Source organism: Sceloporus occidentalis, unplaced genomic scaffold (assembly GCF_023333645.1).
Source record: "Sceloporus occidentalis isolate IW3139 unplaced genomic scaffold, rSceOcc1.0.p SCAF_4, whole genome shotgun sequence".
NCBI lineage: Eukaryota > Metazoa > Chordata > Lepidosauria > Squamata > Phrynosomatidae > Sceloporus > Sceloporus occidentalis.
Window position 1 is genome coordinate 40,689,715 of NW_028316984.1, and position 25,743 is coordinate 40,715,457.

At 40.4% G+C, this 25,743-nt stretch overlaps 1 protein-coding gene across 4 annotated transcripts in view; it reads right to left on the minus strand.

Annotated features, from left to right (window-relative positions):
- Positions 1 to 25,743, minus strand: part of B3GALT1 (beta-1,3-galactosyltransferase 1) — a 426,145-nt gene that overhangs the window by 347,358 nt on the left and 53,044 nt on the right. Inside the window, exon 3 of one of the 4 annotated variants that reach the window (XM_089523297.1) lies at positions 20,749 to 20,857. The exons of 2 other annotated variants lie outside the window; for them this stretch is intronic. The gene's annotated coding sequence lies outside the window, so the exon portion shown is untranslated. Of the gene's footprint in view, positions 1 to 13,799; positions 13,860 to 20,748; positions 20,858 to 25,743 lie in introns of those variants that run through there. One more of the 4 variants, XM_089523300.1, reaches the window with a different exon arrangement.

Consider the following 25,743-nt stretch of genomic DNA (forward strand, 5'->3'; position numbering starts at 1 on the left):
CTGCATGTACTGCTTTCAAGTCAGGTGTCATTCATCCTATACTTATATATTTCATTTTTCTTGTCTATGGGGCTCTACGGACTGCCCAGAATGCCCTCTAGGGGTCTAAGTAGATCCAAAACATGCCCCAATGTCTCTAGAAGATATCTGGGGGAAAGTTTTCTTTTCTTTCTTTTTTTGCAGGAGCAGGTGTGGCCCTCCAAGGCCTCCTGGAAGGCTAATTCTGCCCCCTAGTATTCCATGGTTGCCTACTCCAATCTATGTTTTAAGGTAGCATCAGGCAGCAACAATCAAAGCACCAAAGCTGTTGATTTAGTGGGTTCTAGTTAAGACCTGGCCTTCTGTTGTGTGTTTTCAGCCTTTCAGAGCCAGATCAGGGCTGCGCCAACTGCACACCACTGCCCTGATCCAGCACTTCACCAGCTTTGAAATTAACAGCAATGTGCCGCTCCTTTTAGAGCTGGCAAAAAGTTTCCCTTGTGGTCGCAGCGGCAGTTTTCAGTGTGCGGCATATAAACACCGTGCCAAAAGAGTGTTGTGATGCCACCCACCATGCAAGCATGCAAGCGGCATGACATTGGTGTGAGGGCATTGTCATGTGAACGCCACACCCCCATGCTGCCCCCACACTGGTGCTTCAAACCAGTCTGCACAGTCCCTATGTTTATGATCTTACCATTATCCTTCTTAAAATCAATTTTGTTAGTTCTAGTAGAACTAGTAGTTCTAAAATCTAGTAGTTCTAAAATCTGCCAAGGTCATTTTGAATCATGATCCTGTTCTCTGGGATTTTCACTATCCATTTGTCACTTCTCACCAGGATGAAGAGGAACCATTGGTGAACACTCTCTGTATTCAGTTGTATTCAGTTCAAGCAATTACAAATCTGCCTAATGGTAGCATTCTCTAGTCCACAGCTCACTAGCTTATCTGCAATAATATCAAGGCGGGACACTGTCAAAAGCATTACTGAAATCAAGATATACTACATCCATAGCATTCTGCTGATCTATCAAGCTAGTAACTGTAAAAAAAAAAGATGCAAGGTTAGTTTGGAATGGCTTTAAAAAAAAAGAAAAGAAACCAATGCTGGCTTTAAGTAATCATAGCAGTGTTTATAAGCATGCAGAGACTGGCTGTTTAATTATCTGTTCTAGAACATTCCTGGCATTTACAGTTCAGAGTAGACTACACAAACAATGAGACCCACACGCAGATCAGGAAAATCACAACCACCTTGCTCACAAGGAGGACATCTGTAAGTCATTCACAATTTTCCCAAAGCCTTTAGCAGGGATACTCATTCCTATGCAGAGCAGGCTAAATTTTCAATTCCAGAGTATATGAGCATCATCAATGGAACAGTCTTCCTCCATAGATTTTAGACTCTTTCTTAGAGCTATTCAAAACAAAACAAAACAAAACAAAACAATGGTGCAGAGCAGGCGGCCGGGAAGGAGCAGCGATCACGCTGGGAACGTAGTGGTCGCACAGCCTGCTCCCAAAGTGGGCCTCCACCTGCCATCCCAAGCCAGCACCACCAGGAATGGACTCTTTTGATCCAGTCCTTTGGACTGGATGGCATAACTGGAGTGGTTTCAGGTCGTTTTGGGGGCATATGTCATTTAAACACCATGCCCCCAAAGCAGCCGGAAGCCCGTGTGTTCTGGGCCAATAACAGCAAAAAACTATAGATGTATCCATCACTAGCTTTAACTGGCCTACTTTATATCTTACCCAGTCTTGGAACTACTGTTTAGACTACCTGAATTACCAAATGACCAATCTTTTCAACTCCATAATCTAACCTTTCAACACATGAATATCACCCAGCTCTCCACACTTCTAACCATGGGTAGGCAACTTTTACCCTCTAGTATGTTCATGAAAATATTATTATTTTAGCTTCCATAATAAGTCACATCAGTCTCAGCCAGTGTAGCCAATGGCCAGGGATTTGGAGAAGCTCAAAACATCTGCTTTCAGCAAAAGCTGTGGTGTTGCTAACATTATGGGCTACAATCCACAGGACTATTAAAAAGTTTATACAGAAACCATACAGATATCCAGAACCATACTGGACAACCAATGGCAATGGAGCTCCATAGAGGTGATGAAAGAAACCAATGTTTTATATGTGAAATTGTCTCATCTATTGGAAGCCCAAACTATGAAGGAAGCTCACTTTCTTCATACATGCTCCTCTTATCCTTGTATAAAAAGCTACTTATACTTATATGTCTTGAGAGGGTTTTATCTTTAAAGATAGACTTAAAATAGTTTTTGTGGGTTTTTCAGGCTATGTGGCCATGTTCTGAAAGAGTTTATTCCTGATGTTTCACCAGCATCTGTTGCTGGCATCTTTCAGCCTTAAAACAATTCATAAATAAATAAATAAACTTAAATTATTCAGGGACTTACTTCCTCACTTTGCATTTGCTCCAGCTTCAGATCACTTTTCAGTGAATTTAAAGAAGCATTTAATTTTGAAACTAGCTGAGGGGCTTTATGTGACAGCATCCAGTACAATCATACATTAAGAACTAATATAGGACTTCCAAACACCCAAGATTTCTCCAGTCATGCAGATGCTCCAATGGCTTGTGCAAATCCTTATTCCAGCTCAAAGTTCTTTTTTATGTTTTTATGCAGCAATGCTGTCCTGGAGGTAATGTAAGTTATACTAGGAATATTTTCCTGGATATTTTGAAATACACATATACCATATATTTAAAATAGCAGGAGCTTGGTAAATTAGGTGTCAGCCACATAAACACATTGGGGGGAAAAACCTTTTTCAACCGTTTTTCTTTCACAATCCCACCCCCATGACAACTCTTTCATAGGACAAAGGGCATATCTAATTATGCAAACATGAAGCAAATACATGGCTCCCTCTTTAAAAACACTGCAGCACCATCATGGCTATGAAGATTCAAATTGTCATTCAGTGAAGGAGAACCAAGTCCTTTCATAATGGCTTTGTTTCATAGCTGTTCAGCACATTAAAATATCTGCATTTAGCGACTACCTATGAAATACCATCTGGAAATCCAGAAATGTTGCAGATACTCAAATTAGAAATTTATAAACCTACAGATGCCGTGTACCCAATAAAGCAGGCCAGAACTGTATGTTTTTGAAACGTGAATAGGAACCACAGCCCTGTTTGAATAGCTCTGAGTGTTTCTCTTGGCAAATGTTTACATGCACAGCTAAGAATGCAGTCTGATGCACACAGACAAAGAAGTCCCATGAAACACAGTAGAAATTAATTTTTAATCAGATATGATTAGGTTGTAACTAGTCTACATGACAAATGGAGCTTACGGCCTATATTCAATAGGTAGTTCTAACTAGAGGACCCACTGAATCAACTGCAGAATCCCATCATTCTGGAGGGGAGAGACCATAGCAGAGGGGGTAGGCAGAGGGGTGTTTACCATCCCTCCTCAGTTTTTGGGAAATCAGCTACACACACCCCTCAGCACTGCCTTTGTGCTTGTGGTGTGACCTATGGGTGCATGATCATATATTTTCTTTTTATAAAAAAAATAACAGAATATATGATCATTGTATTTGCAGCTACTTGCAATTACTTGGGTGGCGCGCCAGGCAAATGGGCTGATTGCAGCTCAGCAAGGCAAGTAGCTGCAAAACCAATTGATCACATATTCTGCCATTTTAAAAAAAATTTAAGTACAGTGGGCCCTGGTTATCTGCTGGAGTTTGGTTCTAAGACCCCCTGTGGATAACAAAATCCATGGATGCTTAAGCCCCATTAAATACAATGGCATAGCAAAATGGTGTCCCTTATATAAAATGGAAAATCAAAGTTTGCTATTTAGAGTTTATACTTTTTGGAATATTTTCAAGACGTGGATGCTTGAAACCGTGGATACAAAATCCATGGAGAAGGAGGGCCGACTGTATATAGTTTCCAAGTTGGGCTGCTCAAAGGAGAAATGGTGTGGTTGACTCACTCAGGGCTGCTGTGGGACTGCTGGAGTGGGGGGAGAGAGGGAGCAATTCTTCCCCATCTTCCTCTCCTCCTCGGCTTCCAAGCCTTTACTTTCAAGTAGAGCCTGGGCTGCTGGGTTGAGAAAGAGGGAGTGATCCTTCCAAGGCAGTGTAGTGTAGCGGTTTGAATGCTGGACTGGAACTCTGGAGACTAGTGTTTGAATCCTAGATCAGCTATATAAACTTGTGGGTGACCTTGGGCTAGTCACACTCTCTCAGCCTCAGAGGATGGCAATGGGAGAGTCCTCCATGACACTCCTGGATCCATGCATCCCATGGGAGAGTCTTCTATGGGGCACCACCTCCGAGTCCTTCAAGGCTGAGAGGGCATCACCTCAAACCCTCATGCCCTCCAAGTTTTGTGGGGTTGGGAGGGCACCACCTACCCCCCCCCCCCCATGTGTTAAGTCCTCCCCTGAATATTCTCCATTCCAAGCATCACTTAGAAAAGCTCTCCATCAACATTCTTAGGGGTGATTTTGGGTTTTTAGATTTGGAGATGTCCCTTCATGTTCAGCATGACCAATAGGAATGCATTGACATTCCTGACAGTGCTTTGGGCTTTGATTTGGGAACATCCCTCTGGAAGGTCCTCCATTCTGAGCATGACCAAGAGGCATGCATTGACATTCCTGGCAGTGTTTTGGGCTTTGATTTGGAGACGTCCTCCATATATATATATATATATATATATACACACACACATATTCCTCTGGAAGGTCCTCCATTTTGAGCGTTCCTGGCAGTCTTTTGGACTTTGATTTGGGGATGTCCTCTCTCTCTCTCTCTCTCTCTCTGTGTGTGTGTGTGTGTGTGTATATATCCCTCTGGAAGGTCTTTCATTTTGAGCATGGCCAACAGGGGTGCACTGACATTCCTAGCAGTGCTTTGGGCTTTGATTTGGGGACATCCTCCATAAAAAAAAAATTCCATTTTGGGGGGTGCCTGGTTCTCCGAGCCTTCCTTTCCCCCTTCTCCCTCCTTCCTTGCATCATTGATGACACATAGATGATTGACATACATTTTGAATTGGCACAAATTAGTGGGAATGACAGTCATGTGGAAAAAAAGTGATTACAAGGGAGTAATGAAAAGATCCGCTTTCACAGTGGGAACTATGGACCTTTTGGAACTGATTCAATGACACGGAGTGAAGGCGAATCACAAATTGGTTTAAATGTAAGTGGGAATGAGCCTTTAGTCAGCACTTAGAGAAATCACATTGATTCAAAGGGTCTGCTGTCACTAAAACTAGATTCAGGCTTTTGACTTACTGTTTTTTTGACTCACATCTTTAAAAGAAGCAAACAAAATGTCACAAAGTAGGTGAGCTTTTGAGTTCTCTGGAATGCTTCATCAAGTTAGCCATTACAAAAATTAGGGGGTGGACAAAAAAACCCAAGCAGTCCAAAAATGGCCAGGCGCAACCTTTGTGCAGTTAAACCAGTTCTCAGGATGGAGTTTGTAGAAGTAGTGTGGAAGAGAAAAATAAGGGCATCAGTTTACATCTACCCTTGTTTGCTAGGCTGCATAGTTAATGGATGCTCTCTGCTCTGGAGACAAAACAGCTGACTGGCACTAAGAGATTTGCACATAGCCTTGGTGAAAACACATGGCCTCCTGAGTCAGCTTACAGCTGCAAAAGAACATGGCTGCTCTTTTATCAGCAAAACTGGAGATCAAATTTAGGTGGTGCATTAAGTTTTTAAAAAGCAGTTGGAGCCAAATTGTGAATATTACTTAGTAGTTGGAAATGCAACACAACCTTTCCCAATGCAATGCAGTCTCTCCTGAATGGTGGGAAAACATCTTCCTTGATTTTCCATAGCTTTCCATAGCTCTTTTTTATTTTTAGTTCAATCAAGCTTTCTTTTTAACTGAAATTCACCAGTCTTTTTAAAGCAAGTTTTAATCTGGCACAGAAGAAGAGATATCCTTCCAGAGGACAAACCTCCCACTAGGCATTACTTAAAGGAACCCTCTAAATTGTATCAAATTATACATTTATGCTGGATACCACAGAATCAATTCTAAAAAATGTTGCAAGAAAAGGGAGTTAAATTATGTTATTATTGAAAGCTCTTGGGGAATTACCATACCTAAAAAGGACTGAGAGATAAAAATGAATGATACTGTAGTACTAGTTTCAATCTTGTTTGAAAAAATGCCAAGGTAATGCTTCCAGAGAGATTAATTGGTCAGGCTAGTAAATTTTAAAAGAAATACAGTGGAATTGCTCCCCCGCCGCCGCCCCCCCCCCCCCCGGCTGCCACCTGCCTGAGTATAGTTACAGGAAATCAGATTTAATCCAGAATACTTCTATGCATAAGGAGGACTATAACATACTGTGTAGTTCAAAGGTGAGGGAAGAGAGAGACTGTAAATCTATTTACTATTCTCCCTAAGATAACTTTGTAACTAGAAAAATAAAGCGGGAGAAATGGAAACCAAAGTGAACCCTACAGAAAAGAAGCCTCTAATTTATTTCTTTGATAGACATTTTATATCAATAAACCTTCCAATCCTCTGTGCAATTATTGTTGTCAAGCTGGGACTTTAGGTACATTCATTCATAACTGATGGTCAGCTATGTCGACTCCAACCCCCAGATGGTTGAACAGAAATTGGACCATCCACTTTGCACCAACAGGCACCATGTGTTTTGTAACTGCACAGAAGCATCCGTTAAGTGAATCCAAATATATACATATAAAGTCTGCAGTAGCCTTCCCAGTGCCCTCCAGATGTGCTGGACTTCAAATCCTATCACCGATATATAGCAAACCATGCTGTTCTGATTACTGGAATTGTAGTCCAACATATCTAGAGAGTCTAGGCTGTGGCAGCTAGTGGCTGCAGTATCAGTCACATGATAAACCCACTTTGAGCTTTAGTCTGAAATTTTAATGGGTATCCAAAATTTTGTTGTTGTGTACCTTCAAATAATTACAAAATTATGGCAATCCCAAGGTGAACCTATCATAGGGTTTTCATGGCAAGATTTATTCAGAAGAGCTGTGCCATTTCCTTTCTCTGAGAGTGAAGGACTGGGACTAGCCCAAGGCTTCCATACCTGAGCAGGGATTTGAACCCTTACCCCCAGAGTGTTAGTCTAACACTCAAACCACTACCTTAACCCCAAAAGTTTCAGCACCATGTACAACTCCTTTAAAGATCAGATTGTAACCTAGAATAGTTTCACCACCACAATAACATCACAGGCATCAGTGCCAGTGGTCCTGTATGAAAGGCTGGTTCACATATGGAAGTTTAACAGGTTTTTTTAAGGGGGTAGGAGGGAAGTGGATGAAAGCAAATCAAAACCTGATAAAGGTTGATCACAACAAGAAACTGCATGAGTGGATAGGTCTTTGCAAGGTGGACAGAGAAAGAAAACCCTGCAAAGCTGTGAGCTGCAGTTGTGTGGTTGTGAAAGACTATGGCAAAGAATATCAGCACAACTAAATACACAACTACATTCCAAAACACACTGCAGAAATAATCTGGTCAGAGCTCTGGTGCCTCGAAAAACTACAATTCTCAGAATTCGCTAGCACTAAGCCAAGGCAGTTAAAGTGGTCTCAAACAGGATTATTTCTGCAGTGTGTTTTGGATCTAAATTCAAAGGCATATTAACACTTGAAGATACTCAGTTCCAAAAGGCAAGTCCCCTAAACTCTAGAAGGACTCAGCTAAGGTTTTGTTTTCTCATCCACACATTGTTCCATCAGCACATGCTCCATTCTCTTCAGTAGTTCCTTTTTATGAAGCCTTTCCAGGACTGAACTGTTAGTAAATGGGTTTCCCTAAAATGTCGGGAAAGCACTTGCCCATAAAAAGCCATTGTCATCACTTATTTTACAAGAAGACAACACATAGAGATGATTGTAGATTGTATTGTTTGGAACTGCAGTTCAATCAGGGACACTACCAGAGAAATCAGCTTTTTAATTAAAAAGAAAAAAAATTGAGAAAGGAAACTTCACCAGAAAGCAGCCTTGAGGAAACATGGCAAACTCATTCTTACTGCCACTTCACCAGTGAACAGAGTGACAATGTGAAACATACCCAGCAGGGCATTCAGTACAGAAATTTCCAAGTTAAACAAACAATAACATGCTGGTTGGACATCTTAGAGTCTGCCCAAAACTCAGGCTACATAAATGGTGGGTTTGTCTCTTTCTTTTTTTTTTTAAGCTGTGCTCCCTCTGAACTTAATTAGGCTTCTGAGAAAATTACAGCAATTGATCACTCTGCAATTCTGCGAGCACAGAATGCCAAATCTCAGAGTTTTCTTGCGATAACATAGTTGGGCACACACCAACTAATGTGTCAGTGCTATAAACAGCTTTGAAATAAATGGTTACAAACAACTATTTGAATTAATTTCTTACAGATGGAAACAATTTACTGCATATACTCGACTAAAAGTTGATCCCATGTATAAATCGAGGACAAGTTTTGGGGGCAAAGTTATGGATTTTGGTATGACCTGTGGATAAGTCAAAGGTAAAACTTTAAGGCTCCTCGGGTCCAGGGTGGCTCTTTAGCATTTTCCCAGCAGTGGACAGAGGCTGTTTCTCTGCTGCAGCGAGGCAGCACCAAAGAGCCCCAGTTGCAACCATTTTTTCCTTGGAGTGGAGTTATTCACAGGCGCCCTCTCCCCCTTCAATTCCACCAAGAAACCTACTTTTACAATAGACTCTCCCTGGAATGAAAGCTCTTTACTGCTAGCCCATCCACAGTTGTCTGCTGTGGCCAGCTTGTCTTCTCACAGCAGGTGAGGAGGAGTGGGGGTGAAGAGTCAATTGAGGGAGAGGCTAACATAAAAGGAGCTAAGGCAGGGAGGGAAGGAGGGGGAGAAAGTGTGCGTGTGCATGCTGGGCTAGGGTAAGTGGGGAGGAAGGTGTATGTGTATATTTGTGACTGAGTCAGCTGTTGCTCCCATACAAATAAAAATCACCCCACACTCTTTCTGCTTCCAGCAGCCCATTCCCAGACAGGGAGAGAAAGTGGGGAGGAAGGTGTATGTATGTGTGTGTTTGTCACTGAATGAGCTGCCATCATCAGCATTACCATATTGACCTGAGGATTTTGGGGTCACCTTTTGGGCATAAATTTCTCAAATTCTAGAGGAGTACATATGGTATGTTTGAAAAAACATAGAAACATAGTTTATAAAAGTGAAAATCAGTGTTATTTGTCCAAGCACTCTCTCCTTCCATCTGTTATATAACTACATGCAACAGTTCCAGGGTTTGTTAAACTACTGTTTCTAATTTCCTTCAAACCAGGAAACTGCAGATTAAAAAATTACCCATCCCTGGATTCCAAAGCACTGAGCCATGGCAGTTAAAGCAGTATCAAACTGCATTATTTCTGCAGTGCAGATCTAGCTTTGGGGCTGAGCAGACAGGCCATGATATCATGGGCCAAGTCTATGCTATCCTGACCTGGGCTGGTCCCTGGTCAGCACAGGGATATGTGGGTGTTTACATGGCCACCTGCCACTGTACCATGGACCCACTATTGGCATGTGCCCCTTACCCTTCCCTCCACTGTCGCCACCATTGGAAGACTTCTGTCGCTGTGTCTGCTGTGGAAACAGGTGCCTTGTTGCACCCATGTAGCCGGGTGCCCCCTTTCCATGTCAGACATGGTGATGGGGGTCTTAGTAGTAGGAACAGTGGAGGAAGATAAGTGTAGGGCTGCCATAATTGTCCACTTTTACCAGGGACAAAATGTAGGACAAATTCAAGACCAAACTGTAGGGCAACTGCAGGACAAAACTCAGCTCAAAATGTAGGACATTTAAGGTCCACCATTTTTCTTCAATGTCCTACATTTTGGGCTGAGTTTTGTCCTGCAGTTGTCCTACAGTTTGGTCTTGAATTTGTTCCACATTTTGTCCCTGGTAAAAGTGGACAATTATGGCAACCCTAGATAAGTGGCATGCAGGGCTATCTGGTCTGCCAGGGTTTGCTGTACAGTTTCAAGTTTCATTTACCATTCAGTAGCAAATAGCAGGTCAATTTGCACCAGGATCAGACCGGGAGCTCCAGATCAGCATCCAGTCTGCCTGATCTCAGCCTGGGGTATTGGCCAGAGTTGTCCTGAATGGCAAATACACTATGCAGACAGCTCCTGGGTCTCCTAACAATGTTTATTTGTAGCAGATTGTAAACTAGTTTTCCACTTTGGAAAAAACAGTAAACTCAAACTGTGTTGAGATATGTGAGGAAAAGATAGAGGAAAAAGGAGCGAAGAGGAGGAAGGTGCAGAGAGGCAAAATATAGCCACCAGTTCATTGGATTGTGATTGTTAATGTCTGAAACCAAGCAAAATCTTAAATGTAATCCCCAGCTATGTTTTTGGTATGAAGAAGCTAATTTGAATGCTCTAAGGTTTTCTTCAGTTTTTATATCTAGTTTCTGAGGCACGGAGAAAGAGGAGCAGCCTTCAAAAGTGATGTAAAAGCTCCAAAGATTAACTCCCATTTTAGACATGCCTCAAAAGAGCAAACACATTCACCTGTGTTGCCTTAAAGATGAACTTAGCAGTAACAGGAACAGCTTTTGCATGCAGGAACCTGTTTCATCTAATGCACTGATTGTTTTGGCTTATAGTCTCCATCACTGTTGCTTATTCTGGAACCTGAATTATCACAGGAGTTTTATGTTTAATTTTGCTTGATTTTCTGTTTACTAAATGATATGTAAATTAAACAAAATTCTATCAAAGAGAGACAGCTGCCATGGTGTAACTTGTTATCAGAAGGAGCGCAATTAAGAGAGTTATAGAATGTAAGCTATGATTTACTGAGCTGTAGTTTAATCAAGTTTCACCCACATAACAACTCTTCAAAGAAATCTTTGTGTAAGTTAAGTTGGAATGCAAACAGCAAAAAGGGTCTTGGTAGACTAACAACCAGATCAAACAAATTAATTGAGACACAGTACTGGCTTGAATGGAAATTGTGTTGTTGAAAGTCTGCCAAGAAGAGTCCACACATCAATGTTTTTGTACAGTACTTTGACATTTCATATTGTTCATCCTGTACCTACATGGTGGTGATAAACCCACTATGTGGTCACTGTTCTGAGAAGTCACAAAATTCACCACCTAGAAGTGAATGACTGGGAGGGGATAACTCCCAGAATTCTCTGGCTGGAGATATTCTGGGATCTGTCATCCAAAAGGTCCCTTCCCCATGCTGTGATCTGAAGCCTTGACTCTGCTAGAATTCAGTGTCTACAACAGGTCAGGATAAAAGCAGGAGACAAAAAGGCTGGATTCAGATTGGAAGGGACCCTGACCAATGTGACTTCTGGTGTGTGCCTTCTACAATTCTGGGCCCTGCTGGCTCACCTGGTGATGGTGGGGATCAGGTTCTTCGAAAAGGTATCTGCACTCATATGAACTTACCTGAGTATGGGTCCAAGTTTATATTATTGTTCTTGTGTACCCCCAAGTTGTTTCCAATTAATAGTGACTCTAGTGAAGCTCTCTTATGGGGTTCCCTTGGCAAGTTTCTTTAGAGAGGCTTTGCCATTGCCATCTTCTGAGGCTGAGAGCATGTGACTTGTCCAGGGGATTTTTACATGGCTGAGTTGGGATTAGAATCTTAGTCCAACATTCAAACCACTATGCCATGCTGGCTCTCCCAGCTCATATGCCAGCATCTAAATTCCACTTGGTGGATGGGGATGAGGAAGAGGGCCTTTTTAAAGGTGGACTCAAGAGCAAATGGCTTCAGACTGCCAGCTATTTAAATCAATTTTTTAAAACCCAATTTATTACAAGACATTTTCTCTTGAATGAGGGATTTTCATCTCTGCAGAGCTAGCACAGCGTATTGGTTTGAACCTTGGACTGTGATTCTGGAGAACAGGGTTTGAATGCCTGCTTGCCCATGAGACCCACTGGCTGCCATGGGGCAAGTCAAACTCTCTCAGCCTCAGAGCAACTCCCCTCTGAAGAAACTTGCCAAGAAAACCATGTGATAGGTTTGCCGTAGGGTTGCCATAATTCAGAAATGATTTAGGGTCACCATAATTCAGAAACAACAAACAATAAAATTTTAATTGTTTAAGCCTTAAATCCATTACTGGCCCCTACTACAGCTGACTCAATAAATCACTGGGACATACCACTCAATCTATTTTATTTCTGGATATGATTCAATCTATTTTAGTTGAGTACTTGCATCCATGTCTAAAAGTTTGCCATTTTTGCTTTAGGTGTGCTATTTTTATTTATCCTTTTTAAAACTGTCCTTCCATGCTGTTCCTTCTTGTTTTCTATTTTTTTATTTCTATTTTTATCTTTGGTGAGCTGCCCTTTCAAAGATGGCATCCTAAAAGATGGCCTATAAATAACTGTATAAATAAATTCCATCAATCAGTAAAGTAGAACAAAGCAACTGAGTCTGACTGGCTGCCATTTTAATTTTCTACAGTTCTTCTCATACATGTGTGTGTGTATTAAACAGTCCATATAAAACCATTTAAATTTCATGGACAAGTCACATTAAAAAATCAGCAAAACAGCATTCCATAAACGCCCATCATAGTCAGTCAATAAACGCCCGAGGGAATTCCAGGTAGCTACTTTTCGGACAGCTGCCCAAAGATGCTAGTACTGATGTCCTGTGTATGTATGCCAGAAGTGGGGGAGGCACAATTACTTTTTTAATAACTGCAAGTCCCAGAATTCCATTATCATCATGACCAATGGCTATGTATCTGGGGTATTCTGGGAACTGCTTTTTTGTTTTGTCTTGTTTTTTGTTTTTTAAAAAAGGAATTTTGCCAAGCTCTGGTGTGTATGCAGGAGATACCAGCATGATGAAGGAATTTTGTAATACAGGCTGCAACTGTAAAATTATCCACGACAAACAAAGGATACAAATGCATGGATTTTGCACAGACGATGTACTGTATTTAAATTTCATCTTCCCACTTACAGAACAGTTATTTGGGAGAGAATTTCAGAAATAACACCATGTCGAAATGCAACATAAATATGATGCACATATTTATTAAATTAAACATGCATCTCCAAAAGGCCAATTCATCTGCTTTTCTATTAGTCAGATGCTGCAAACTCGGCATTTTTGTTTCAATTTATGAAGCAGCAAGAAATGAGCCCATTTCATCCAGGAGAGTTGAAAAAAAACTCATTTTCTCTTTGTATTATTTTCCTCGTAGGGAGACATTTTGGCTCAACTTCAGAACCTGACATATTTTGATACCTCCTTCATAACACTGACACTATCTCTTTCTGCTCAATCTGCTTCTCATTCAGTTCTGTCTTGTACAAAAATATGAATTTTGTTTAATAGGATCACCAAATTTAAACAATTCAAACACACTCAAACGTGGTGTTTTCCTCTGAATAATTGGAGGAAATGTTCATCCGCCCTCCTCCTCTGAATCTAATTTTCACAAGAAACATGTTTGCGCAGATGGCTTCTGCATTACCAGTGTGCTAGAACTGCATTATGATAGCAGATTTGTTGGGGTGTGTGTTTTTTTTTTTAAAAAAAATCTTGGTCATCTATGGTTAGGGAATATTTCCCTTGGGCAATTAGCCAGGGAAAGCCTCATACAGTGGAAAAGAACTTATTTGTCTTGTACATGTGAATATGCAGACTTCTTTAAAAAAACATGGTGGAATTGCAGGGTGGATGAAACAAGATAAGGACATCTTGGCAACCTAAGATGAAGCAAGGACTAATGTGTTTTATTTGGTATCATCTTTCACAGACTGCAACTCACTTTAACAGATGCATGGAGTGTTGCCTCAAATGGCAGATCTTTATACCGGAAATTACACGGAAGACTGTAATGAGAGGGATGAGAAGGAATGGAAATATTAAGAAGTACAAACATGCATCATTTCTTTAACTATGGTCATTAACAAAAACAGCTGGCGATTGATGGCATAAACATCCTAGCTTAAAAGAGTTTATCATATGTATTGTGATGAAAACTAGAACAGGATTAAAGTTAAACTAGGCTATTTTCTAGTTATAAGATGTTGTATCGCTGAAGAAAATCACACCTTGTTTATTTCATACATATGTTCATTTCATAGGTTTGTTTGCCCTTAATCCTCTCAGTATTTTTCCTATCAGATGTCAACAAAAAAGTGCAACAAATTAATGCACCTTGCTGGCATAACAAGTATGGTATTAGTAATAACAGGCAAATTAGATGCCCAGTTTTGAATAACTGCATTATGGCTACTCCATTCATAATGCATCTTATATTTACTGTTATATGTTTAAAACTGTTAAGAAGACTAAGAAAAGCAGATTTTCATTTATCTCCAACACAAAACAAGTGAGAAAAGTGCCTCAACTGCTTCAAATTTTCTGGAACCTGCAGAGGTTCCAAACAGAGATGAACACTCTTCTCTGGAGAGAGAAATGAGACTCAGAAGTAGGGTTGCCATAATTCTGGACCTCCAAACTGGGAAAAATGTAGGACAAAAGTAGGACAACATTTTCAAATGTAGGACACATTTTTTAAAAAATGGAGGACACACAAAAATGATGATTTTTTTAAAAATGTTAACATAAATGCATGTTTCTTAGGCATGATCAAAATGGAGGACATTTTGGCATTGTTCCTAGTCAGATGGCAGAAATGTACTTCCCTTTCTGGCTAACCTCCCCCCCCCCCCATTCCAAACAGCATATTTGGGCATGGAAGAGGAGGAAGAGTGGAAAAGGCAGAGGAGGAGGAAGAGGAGAAGAAGAAGAGGAGGAGGAAGAAGGGGAGGAAGAGGAGGAGAAGAAGAGATGGAGAAGAAGAGGAGGAGAAAGAAGATGAAGAAGAGGAGGAAAAGGAGGAAGAAGGAAGAGGAAGAAGGGGAGGAAGAAGGGGAGGAAGAGGAGGAGGAGAAGAAGAGATGGAGAAGAAGAGGAGGAGGAAGAAGATGAAGAAGAGGAGGAAAAGGAGGAAGAAGGAAGAGGAAGAAGGGGAGGAGGAGGAGGAGGAGAGGAGGAAGAAGAGGAGGAAAAAGATGAAGGGGAGGAAGAGGAGGAGGAAGAAGATGAAGAAGAGGAGGAAAAGGAGGAAGAAGGAAGAGGAAGAAGGGGAGGAAGAGGAGGAGGAGGAGAGGAGGAAGAAGAAGAGGAGGAAAAAAGATGAAGAAGAAGGGGAGGAAGAGGAGAAGGAAGAAGATGAAGAAGAGGAGGAAAAGGAGGAAGAAGGAAGAGGAAGAAGGGGAGGAAGAGGAGGAGGAGGAGGAGGAGGAGGAGAGGAGGAAGAAGAAGAGGAGGAAAAAGATGAAGAAGAAGGGGAGGAAGAGGAGGAGAAAGAAGAAGAAGAGGAGGAGGAAGAAGGGGAGGAAGAAAAGGAGGCAGAAGAAGAGGAGGAGGAGAAAGAGGAAAGGCTCTTTCCCCTGCCTGGCTGCCTCCATCGCCAACGGAGGAAGCCAGGCAAGGGAATGGGGCCTCGCTGAAGCCAAGCCCCAAACCCCTGCCTGGCTGCCTCCGTTGCCATTTTGCCCCCACCCCCGGGATTCCCCCCCCCCCCCCAGAGACGGAGGCAGCCAGGCAGAGGTTTGGGGCTTGTCTTCAGCCGTCCTCCAAGCCCCAGCCAAGCCTGGAGGACTCCGCGATCGCGGAGGAGCCCCCAGGATATGGCTGGGGCTTGGAAGACAGCCGTCCTCCAAGCCCCAGCCAAGCCTGTAGGACTCCGCGATCGCGGAGGAGCCCCCTGGGCATGGCTGGGTCTTGGAAGACAGCCGTCCTCCAAGCCCCAGCCAAGCCTGCAGGACTCGCTGGGGGGGGGGGGAGTCCCGGGGGCAGGGCCAAACCGGGGCGGGACCATGCGGACCCGCCCCAAATCGGGGAAAGTCCCGCCCCAAGGCAGGATATGGGAAGCCTACTCAGAAGTAATATTCCCATGGTTGTTGTTAACTGCCATTAAGTCAACTTTCGCCTATGGCATGCCATGAATGGGAGACCTTCAAGTCACCTTATAGGTCAATGAGGCTTATTAGTGCAAATCTATTTTTTACATTAAATTCTACAGAGATGTTATTCAGGTTGCATTTCAGCATGATGGTTGGATTAATGTTCTTCTTTAGCTTTATTCTTATTATTGACATTAGTAGTTCATGGTTTGTTCCAGAATTTGCTGCTGGTTTTGTTTTTGCAGAAAGATTGGAGTTTTCTTCATTTTCTGCTTCCAATTATATAGTTTATTTGATTTTTATATTGGTCATCAAGTGATGCCCATGAATACAGTCACTTCTTGTTTGCAATCAAGTAACTGTTGACCTCAGAAAATTCAGTCAGTTTCTTCATTCTTTTCTTGGTCCTAGGCCAAATTTTCTTACAATCTTTGATTTGGCTCTGTTTCCTATTTTTGTATTCCAATAAACTATTATTAATCAGCAAGATCTGTTTGGGTGTGTGATCAAATTTCTCCAGGACTCCTGCATAGAATCTTTTCATTTCTTCTTCTTCTGCCTCTGTAATTGGAGCATAAACCTGGAGTACAGTTATAATGAAGGGTTTCCCCTGAAGTGTTATTGATTTGATTCTGTCACACTTTGCATTATATCCTTTACTGCTTTTATACATCTCTCCTCACTATTAACACCACCCCAGTTCCTCTTAGATTTTCATTTCCCGATTAAAACAATGTGTAATTACCTGACTCAAAATGTCCCATTCCTGTATATTCACACAGTTCACATTAAATGGCCAATTAGTAGAACTAAAATAGGATGTTGTTTATGGGTTAAAATCTAATTACCTTGACTGCTGCGGAGCTCAGCACTTCACTGGCACCATGATGTATGAAAGTCTCTTTGAGGGTGAAAGTTTCATAGAATCTCATTGATAAACATTAGAAGGAGGAAAAAATATGTCAAGTGATTAAATATCCTTGAGAATCATAGTAGTCTTGCTGCTTCAAAACATCAGAACTAACGCCAAACAGAATGAAGGATACCATGCTAAAAATGACTGAGAAAATCTGGACACAAGCCATGTAATCATGCAATATGCTAAACCATCATCTTTTGAACTGAGTGAAAATAACTGGTTTGGCCATTCTCATCTGATCTCTGCACAGGACTAGGACTGGGTCAGAATGGCCATGTTTGCAGCTCTTTCTTGACTACTAGAGAAAATGCTGGAAAATGCTATCCCTCCCTCCTTCCCTCTGAGTATTCCTACTGGCATATTGGCCACTGTAAAAGCAGCATGCCGGGGGCTAGATTCATGTAAACATGAACACAATACTCTCTTAAAATCATGTATTAAAAATTGCACCTGTCAAGACAAGTTCACAAAATCTGTAGTTCAAAAGTAGTTTCTTTCTAAAAGAATCTCTTCCCCTAGGTTCAATCCCTGTTGTCTTTGGATGATAAACAACAACAACAACTTGCACCCCAACTTTCCCAAATTTCAGACTCAATAACCTAAAGGAGCATCAGAAGAACCAAACAAAAACACTGAGGGCATAATCATTGCATGTGCTGATTCATGTGCACAAATGCAAAATTAGAAACTAAGCAGTGTGGCTGAAATTGAAATAGAATATATTTTACTTGAGAAAACTGTGATGAGGTGTTTGCTTGCTGTTCAGGTGCTAAATTATGTCCAGACTTTATAGGGCTCTTTGACTAGGACTGTGCTGCCCTTCAAATAGAGGACATCTTCAGTCAGAGGACTGTTTTTGTAAAGTAGGATTCTTGATCATCCAAGGTTACATCTATCTGCTTAAATAGAAGAATGATCTGATATAGCTAAATTCTAGACATAGGACAGGAGTAATTTAGGTCCAAATCACACTGCAGACATAATTCAGTTTGAGACCACTTTAACTGCCTTGGTTCAATGCTAGAGAATCCTGGGAATTATAGTTTTGTGAGACATTTAGCCTTCTTTGTCAGAGAGCTCTGATGACACAATAAACTACAATTCCCAGGATTCCCTAGCATTGAGCCAGGGCAGTTAAAGTGGTCTCAAACTGGATTATTTTCTGCAGTGTATTTTGGACCATGGTCATCCTAAGTAGTCTTCAATAAGCTTTAAACAAATTTAATTCAACTGTGTTTACATTAAATAGAGGGTAAATTATGTTGAACTGCCACTTAAATTTAACTTAAATGCCTTCACTAAACATCTTACTTGAATTAAGAAGAAAATGTCCTTGTTTAAAGCTTGGAAGAAAAGGATACACACACATGAACTTCTGAAAACTCAATTTCTTGCTCATTTCTCAATGACCCCACCAAAACTCTTTTCTTGTTTTCCTTCTCTCTCTCCTAATCTCATATATTTATCCTGCCCTCTCTTTAGTTGACTAGTTTCCACATGGATGCCCAGAACTCTGAAGACTGAGGGCTTCAAAACCTCATTTTCTAGGATACATGAGGAATCTCTATAGTATCCCAAGGCAGAACACAGGAGGATCATCTGAAAAATTTTTTAGGTCTTGTGATCTAAACCTGTAATTCCCCAACTCAGAGGGACTAATAAAAAAGCAGGATGTAAATTTCTAAAAACTGAACAGCATTAGAGTTCTATAAAGAACCTGCAAGAAAATGTAAAATTGGTTGATTCTTCAGCACTCTCTGTGATTTAATTAATTAATAACATAAATTAATGCTGAAATTTAAGTATCCCTTTTACATAAGAAAATTTCCAACTTAATTGATAAATTAATTAATAAGTATTTTCATAAATTGACAATTTCCAACTTAATTGATAATCTAGTTGATTTCAACTAGTTAGTTGCTACATCTGCTAAATCCACAGCCCTGAATACTGTCGGCCCTTCTTATACACTGATTTTTTTATACACGGATTCAAGCATACACGGTTTGAAAATGTTCAAAAAAAGTATATATCAAACCTTGATTTTCCATTTTTATAAGGGACACCATTTTGCTATGTCATTATATTTAATGGGACTTGAGCATACACAGATTTTGTTATACACGGTGGATCTTGGAACCAAACCCCAGCGTATAACAAGGGCCCACTGTATTAGCAATCCTGCCATTAGCCTGTGGTTGTTGTTGTTGTTGTGTTGTTAATGCAGGAAACTGAAGAAAACAACATCCGTTGTGCCATGTTAGTGCTGAGATCCATTAAATTTTTCCAGACTATGCAATTACAAGGCTTCATAGCTCTTTTCTGTTTTGCAATCAAGCCAATAAATGGAGCTGTTTCTCTCCCTGCTCTTAGGAGTAAAATGTTTTCTAAGGACAGAAACACATGGCAGCATTCCAAATTATTTACAAGAAAGAGGAAAAGAGAAGAAAGAAACAAAGGAAGCCAGCCAGACATTACTGGGTCAACATGAGCTAATATATTATTTGAACGGGTATTGATTTTTATGCTGGGGTAGGGGTGGGGGTGGAGGGCGGGAAAGAAATGTGATCAAGCTTCAAATAGTCTATGGCATTATACAAACATTTTACAGCTGCACAAGGAGCACATGTTAGGAAGAAAACTGAAAGACTTTCTAGTTTATAGAGAAGCTGTAAACCTCGAGTGCTGCCCAGCTGAATGGAAAAAAGATGGCTCAAACTATTTTCTGATCTGTCTTGAAGTATACATGATAAATAGCTCCAGATTAAGCAGTAAACTAATAACATTGCACTCCAGGGTCCAACTCATTGCTACCTGGAATTATCAGGAGTTGCATATGCTCTTGTCCTTTTATAATGTAGCAATGGGATATGAACTATTGATAGTATGTTTTAAGGATGTTTTAGAACTAACTGTGCTTTAGAACTAGGAACTCCGCCCAGGTGCTGAGATAAGCCATACCCAAGGTCATTTGAAGGAGAGCATCTGGCTGTAACAAAAACGAAAAGAGGTGGTGTGGAAAACAGCAGAAGAAATATATTTAATAACTTTGACAAATAAGATTCAAGCCTACCTAATATTTGAATTGAGTGCAGTTTAATTATGTGATTGTAACATTTGCTGGTCAGTTCTGACAATAAAAGTCACCAGACTGGACCTGTAGTTTCTTAATAAAAGCTTATCATTTTCTACTACCGAATCTGAATTTTTGAACTTGGAAATCCTGCTAGACTTGACAGGATTACACCCATACTGTGGATGCACACAGAGGCTCACTCAACCAAATGCACTTTCTCTCCCTCAGAATTACCACTTATGCAGTTTGCCTTAGAGTTGCCATAAGTCAGTAATGACCTTAAGGTACACCATAACAACAGTATCCCATTTACAGCAGAGTGCAGAGCATTATAGCACAGGGACAGGCTCCATGGCTCTGTAGTAGTAATGAAATGAAAGTACTTTTAAAGAAACACATATTTTTCTATTGTTCTGTTGTAGTAAGCAACAATAATAGCAAATAAAGGGGGGAACAAGTACAATTTAATGACATAGATTCCTGGGCTTTACATCTTTAACGAAAACATTGGTATCAGAGGTAGAAATAACATCGAAAGAACAGGGATAGGTTGTTCCATCACATCACACCTTAAAAATGAGCAGTTCCATGTTTTTCAGTAAACTTATTATTCAAAACTAATGTTATACACATGTGAAATGGAACAACCAGGTCAGATAAGCCTTGCATAAATAAAAGAAAACACTTTGAATCTTCTAGAGACTACTTGAAAGCTTCTTCCAAAATTCATCCTGGGATTTTCCCTCCAACATCCCCCAACAGCCGCCATTGTTCTTATGATTTCTATTTTGGTGGCAAAATTTACAGATTTGTGCTTTTTTGATGTGGCAGGCTGATCTGATTTCCCCTTTTCTTTCTCTTTTATTCTTCACACATGCTTAGCAGGTGATTGTGGAAGCAGCGGTTCATCTCGCCTGTAGTATATAAGCACACACAGCTACAGTAGGATCACATAGAGTAGAATCTCATTCTTTCCTAGATAAAGTTTTATTGCATTTCTTTACTTGCAGACATGCTGTAGTAACCCAGCACTGGCTTTTCCAGCCCTCCTTTACCATTCTCTCAATGCCAATGCTGCAAAAAGCTTCAAGCTAGACAGAAGACAAGAAGAGAGGGACAGGAAAACCATGGGCTGGGCTCCCATAAAGATAATTTGTAAGCAGGAGTTTCTTTGTTTCAGAGGCTTTGTTAACTGAGGAATGCCTGTATGAAGGCAGCAATTTATCTCTCATGTACACCAAGGAGTTAATGAGAAATGTAAACCCCTATTTAGCACTTATTCCTAGCTCCACTTCCTTTCTGTCACATTTTACACTGTGAACTTCTTGGGGCAGGGACCTGTGCTCTTCTAAAGCATCATCACAGTGAGGGCACTACATAGTATTAAATGAGATCACTGTTCCAGCTCCAACCCAGTAAAGTCATACTGACTGGCAGTAGATCTTCAAAGTTTCAGGAGGAATTCTTTCCTAGCCCTACCTGAAGATGCCAAGGGATGGATTTGGGGCCTTCTCCATAGAAAGCATTAATTTGACCATTGAGCTTTGGCTTGTCTCTAAAAGCAATTGTTTTGGGGCACAGTTCACTTAGAAACACAGGATTCTGCCTTACACTAAGTTGGAAGATTGGCCCATTTAGTCAAGTATTTTTGACAGAGATTGATCACAGCCCTCCAGAATTCTCTAGGGTGTCAGGGAGGATATTTTCCAGCCATGCCTGGAGACACAAGGATTGAATCTGACACGTTCTGTATGCAAGGCATGTCAACCACTGAGCTAAACAAGTCCTTCCCAAGCTAGAAGTGTGAGTTATCATGGACTTCAAGTAGCCAGTCATCTGTATCATTCTGCCCAGTGTTCTTTGAAACAAGTATCTATTGTACCAAAAAGAAAAAAGACTTGTAAAAGCAAATTCCACCCTACTTACTGCAATACTGAACAATGCTGATTTCAGTAAGAAATAAAACATGTCATTTTGTCAGTGACGTTCATTGTCTGATGAGTTCCAGTATTCCACGAATATTATCTGTCAAATTTGTCCAGTTCTGCTAAACCAAGACTTTTTTTCCTTAAAAATTGTTGTTCCAATTTTACAGCTAGGTAAGAAAATTTCCAGTAGTGTGTCAAAGCACTTTTAACAGATGCTAAAAAATCTTAAAACAAATTATTGGGTACAAATTCCTCTGTAACAGGGGTGTACAACCTCTTCTTCCCTCAACATCTATTGCAACTGAATTCATGGAGATGCATTGCAAAATTATACTTTCTGAAATCATTCCTATAACCTGTCTCCAATACTTGTAGGCACCCTGATATACCTATCACAAATGAGCAAGATCTGTAACCTTGTCTAAGTAAAGGTGAATTTCAGCACTTCCCTGCTTCCTTAAAATCAACATGATTTGACAGAATGACACCACTAACAGGTTTATACATGCAAAGTAGTGACTTTCCATTTTCTAAATTTATATATAGAAAATGGAAAATTTGCTCCTCCATAAAGCTGATGTAAATACCTTTCCTCTTTCCTATTTTATCATTATTTGTCTAGTGAAACATGGAATCATAAGATCGTTTGCTACATATTAGAGTCATTATCATGAAAGATGAATATTCACAGGCAAATTAAAGAGCTGTGATCTGCTTTGAAGTTATGATAGCATGGTGGGAAACTGTCCTGCCAAGTGCGAGTTCAAGCCTTAAAATATCCAGGTCTTTACCAAGACCTCCTTAAAGGTGGCTGTTTTCACAGCGTAAGATCACTTTTTTCCCCAACATGAAAATCAAATTCCCTATTAACAATGTTTAGTGTCGTGCATATAACAGAATCAGCCAGCAGTGGATAGGGTTAAATTGTTACAATGATTGATTCTCTTTATTCTATTTGTCCAAGTTCTGTAGTCAGTAAGTTTAATAATTATAACTCTTGTCAGTTATTGCTTAGATTTATTTTAGGCTAAAGACTGATAATTTAGAGAATCAGAGAAGGAGGCATGGAGAAAAAAAACAGGTTGGGAGAAAATGGTGTGCATTTTCATAACAGGAAAACCCAAGTACAGCAATGTAAGACCATTGTTCTAACTTTCTCTCTGTTTTAGCATCTGGCATTCAGCTGAATCTAAAGAAACTGCAAAATTCTTATCGACAAGCAGATTAATAGCTATTATTATCACTGTTAATATTACATGGCCTTTGATATGTTATTTGCCAAGTAAATGTGGTGTAGTGGTTTCAGTGTTGGATTATGAACCTTGGGACCCCGCTGAGCCCTGAACCCATGGAGTGACCTTGGGAAGTCACACTCTCTCAGCCTCAGAGAAAGGCAATGGCAAACATCCTCTGAACAAATCTTGCCAGTAGAATCATGAGATAGGTTCGCATTAGAGTTACAGTAAGTCAGAAATGACATGAAGGCACACAACAACAAACTAACTTCAGTCATATTGACAGTCCTATTGGGATTTGCTGTCACCAGTATGTAGATGAAACCCAATCTTCCCATTTAATTCCAAGTAAGTTGTTTCCATGCTAAACTATTATCTCCTGTCAGTTATGGACAGGATGATGGTGAAAAAAAAAGAAGTTCGGTACACATAAGACTAAGGTGAACCTGGTCAACTGAATGGGAGACCAAAAATAAGAAGTCACCCTGTCCTAAGGTTGTTACATTCTCCCTGACATCTCAGATTCACAGCTTACTGTCCTCCTGGACTCAGCCCTGAGTCTAGATGGCCAGGTTTCAGCAGTAACTTAGAGTGCATTTGCACAATTAAAAGTAATGTGCCAACTCTGCCCATTTCCTGGAGATGTCTGCTACAGCGAGCCACACCTTGATTACATCCCATTTGGATTATTGTAACATACTCTACATGAGGCTGTATTTGGGTGTAAAACTTTATGGCCAAACTGCCAGTCAGTTGTTGTTGTTGTCATGCAGGAGTGAAAACACTTCCAGAAGTAGACAGTTTTTCCTTGATGGTAACATGGAGCATGTACCTCCTTTGCTGCAACAGCTTCATAGTCTATCATTTTGTTTCAGTGCACAATTCAAAGTAGTGGGTTGGGTCCAGACTAGAGATGCAGATCTTTGCAAATGTCATTCTTATTAGCAAGAATAAAAGCATTTCATCAGTTTTCTTCCAGTTCAAAGGAAGTCCTTGTGGACTATTTGCAGTTTAGGACTTACTCTGTTTTTTAAATGCACTTGAGGTTTGGGCCAACAATTTAGAATTTTCTGATTTTCTGAACCAAAATTATTTTCCTGTGCAGAAATTTTATTTTCTGTGTAGAAAAAACATGTTTTCTGCAAAGAAAGCTACTTTCTGTGCAGAAAATACCTTTTTCCATGGAGGAAGAGGTGGTGGTGATGGTTTCACACAGAATTAAGTTCCAAACTTTGAAGATTCTGTCCAGGATTCTCTTTTTCATGGATTTCTGATCTTCAGGAAATCAATTTTTGTCCTCTGTCCAAATATTTTTGAATATTCTTCCTATTCCTAGTCCACACTTCTTTTTAAAACAATTCACCTATATATTGATACCTATATGAGCCTTCATGAGTTCTGTGATCTAATGGGGGGAGGGTCTCTTGTCTCCAATGTTGTCATAGGCTCATCTGATGAGGACATGAAAGGCCTCCCCAGTGTATGCTCCTAGCGTAAGGGACTGCCTTCCACTGAAGGCTGCACTGGCTCTTTCTTTGCTCTCTTTCCTCTAGCAAGAGGGAGCAGCAGTAAGATCTGTGCATTTAAACAGTTCTTTAGTGATTAAATGCTTGTGAAGTTAATCTTTTAATGGTCTCGGTGCATATACTGTGCTTTTATTCTCACTGTTGGGGTTTTAAGTGTTTTTATACTGTTTTGAAATCATGTTGTTTTAATAGTTATTATTTTATTATGAATGTGCATTTTTAAAACTCTTATTTTTTTATCTAAAGTGTAAGCCATTTTGTGTCTTATATTCAGAGGAAGGCTTTAAATACATTAGTAGTAGTCCCAACTACTTGTGGGTACTTAGCTATAGCAGAACTATGCTAACTACATGTTGTCTGATACCCAGATGCTGACTCACAATTCAATAACAGATTTTACTGTAGTTGAAATCAAACAACTATATGAATAAGACTGGCATGATGGTTACTGAAAATATTACCAAACAGACAGGGCAAAATAAAGCTGCTTCGGATCACATTGGAGGTATGCTGTTTAAAAACATGCTCCAGTCCTAAGCACCAGAGCGCAGCTTTGGCGCAACTTCTGCCCTCTTAAGGTGCCTGTGTCATTTAAACAGCATACCTCCAAAGTGACCCAAAGCAGCTTTATTTTGGCTTATCTGTCCGGGCCCTAACTTTCACTGAACAGGTACCTCCTGCAAAAGCATTTATCTTGAAAACAACCCTTTATTAAACCCTTTATATTTCAGGGTTTCGTCACAGGAATTATTTTAATCTGGTGCCATTTTGCTTTTGTGTTGTTAACTGCCCTCAAGTTGACCTCGACTCACGGTGACCCTGTGGATGAGACATCTCCAAGATCCCCTGTCCTCAACTGCTTTGCTCAGGTCCTGCAGGCTCAGGAACATGTCCTCCCTGAATTAGTAACCATCTCGGATTTAGGCTTCCTCTCTTTCTACTGCCCTATACCTTTCCCAGCATTATTGTATTTGATAATGAATCATGCCTTCTCATGATGTGGCCAAAGTATGACAGTTTCAGTTTAGATATTCTGGATTCCAGGGAGAGTTCAGGCTTGATCTGTTCTAGAACTCATTTGTTTGTTTCATGGATATCCATGGTATCCTCA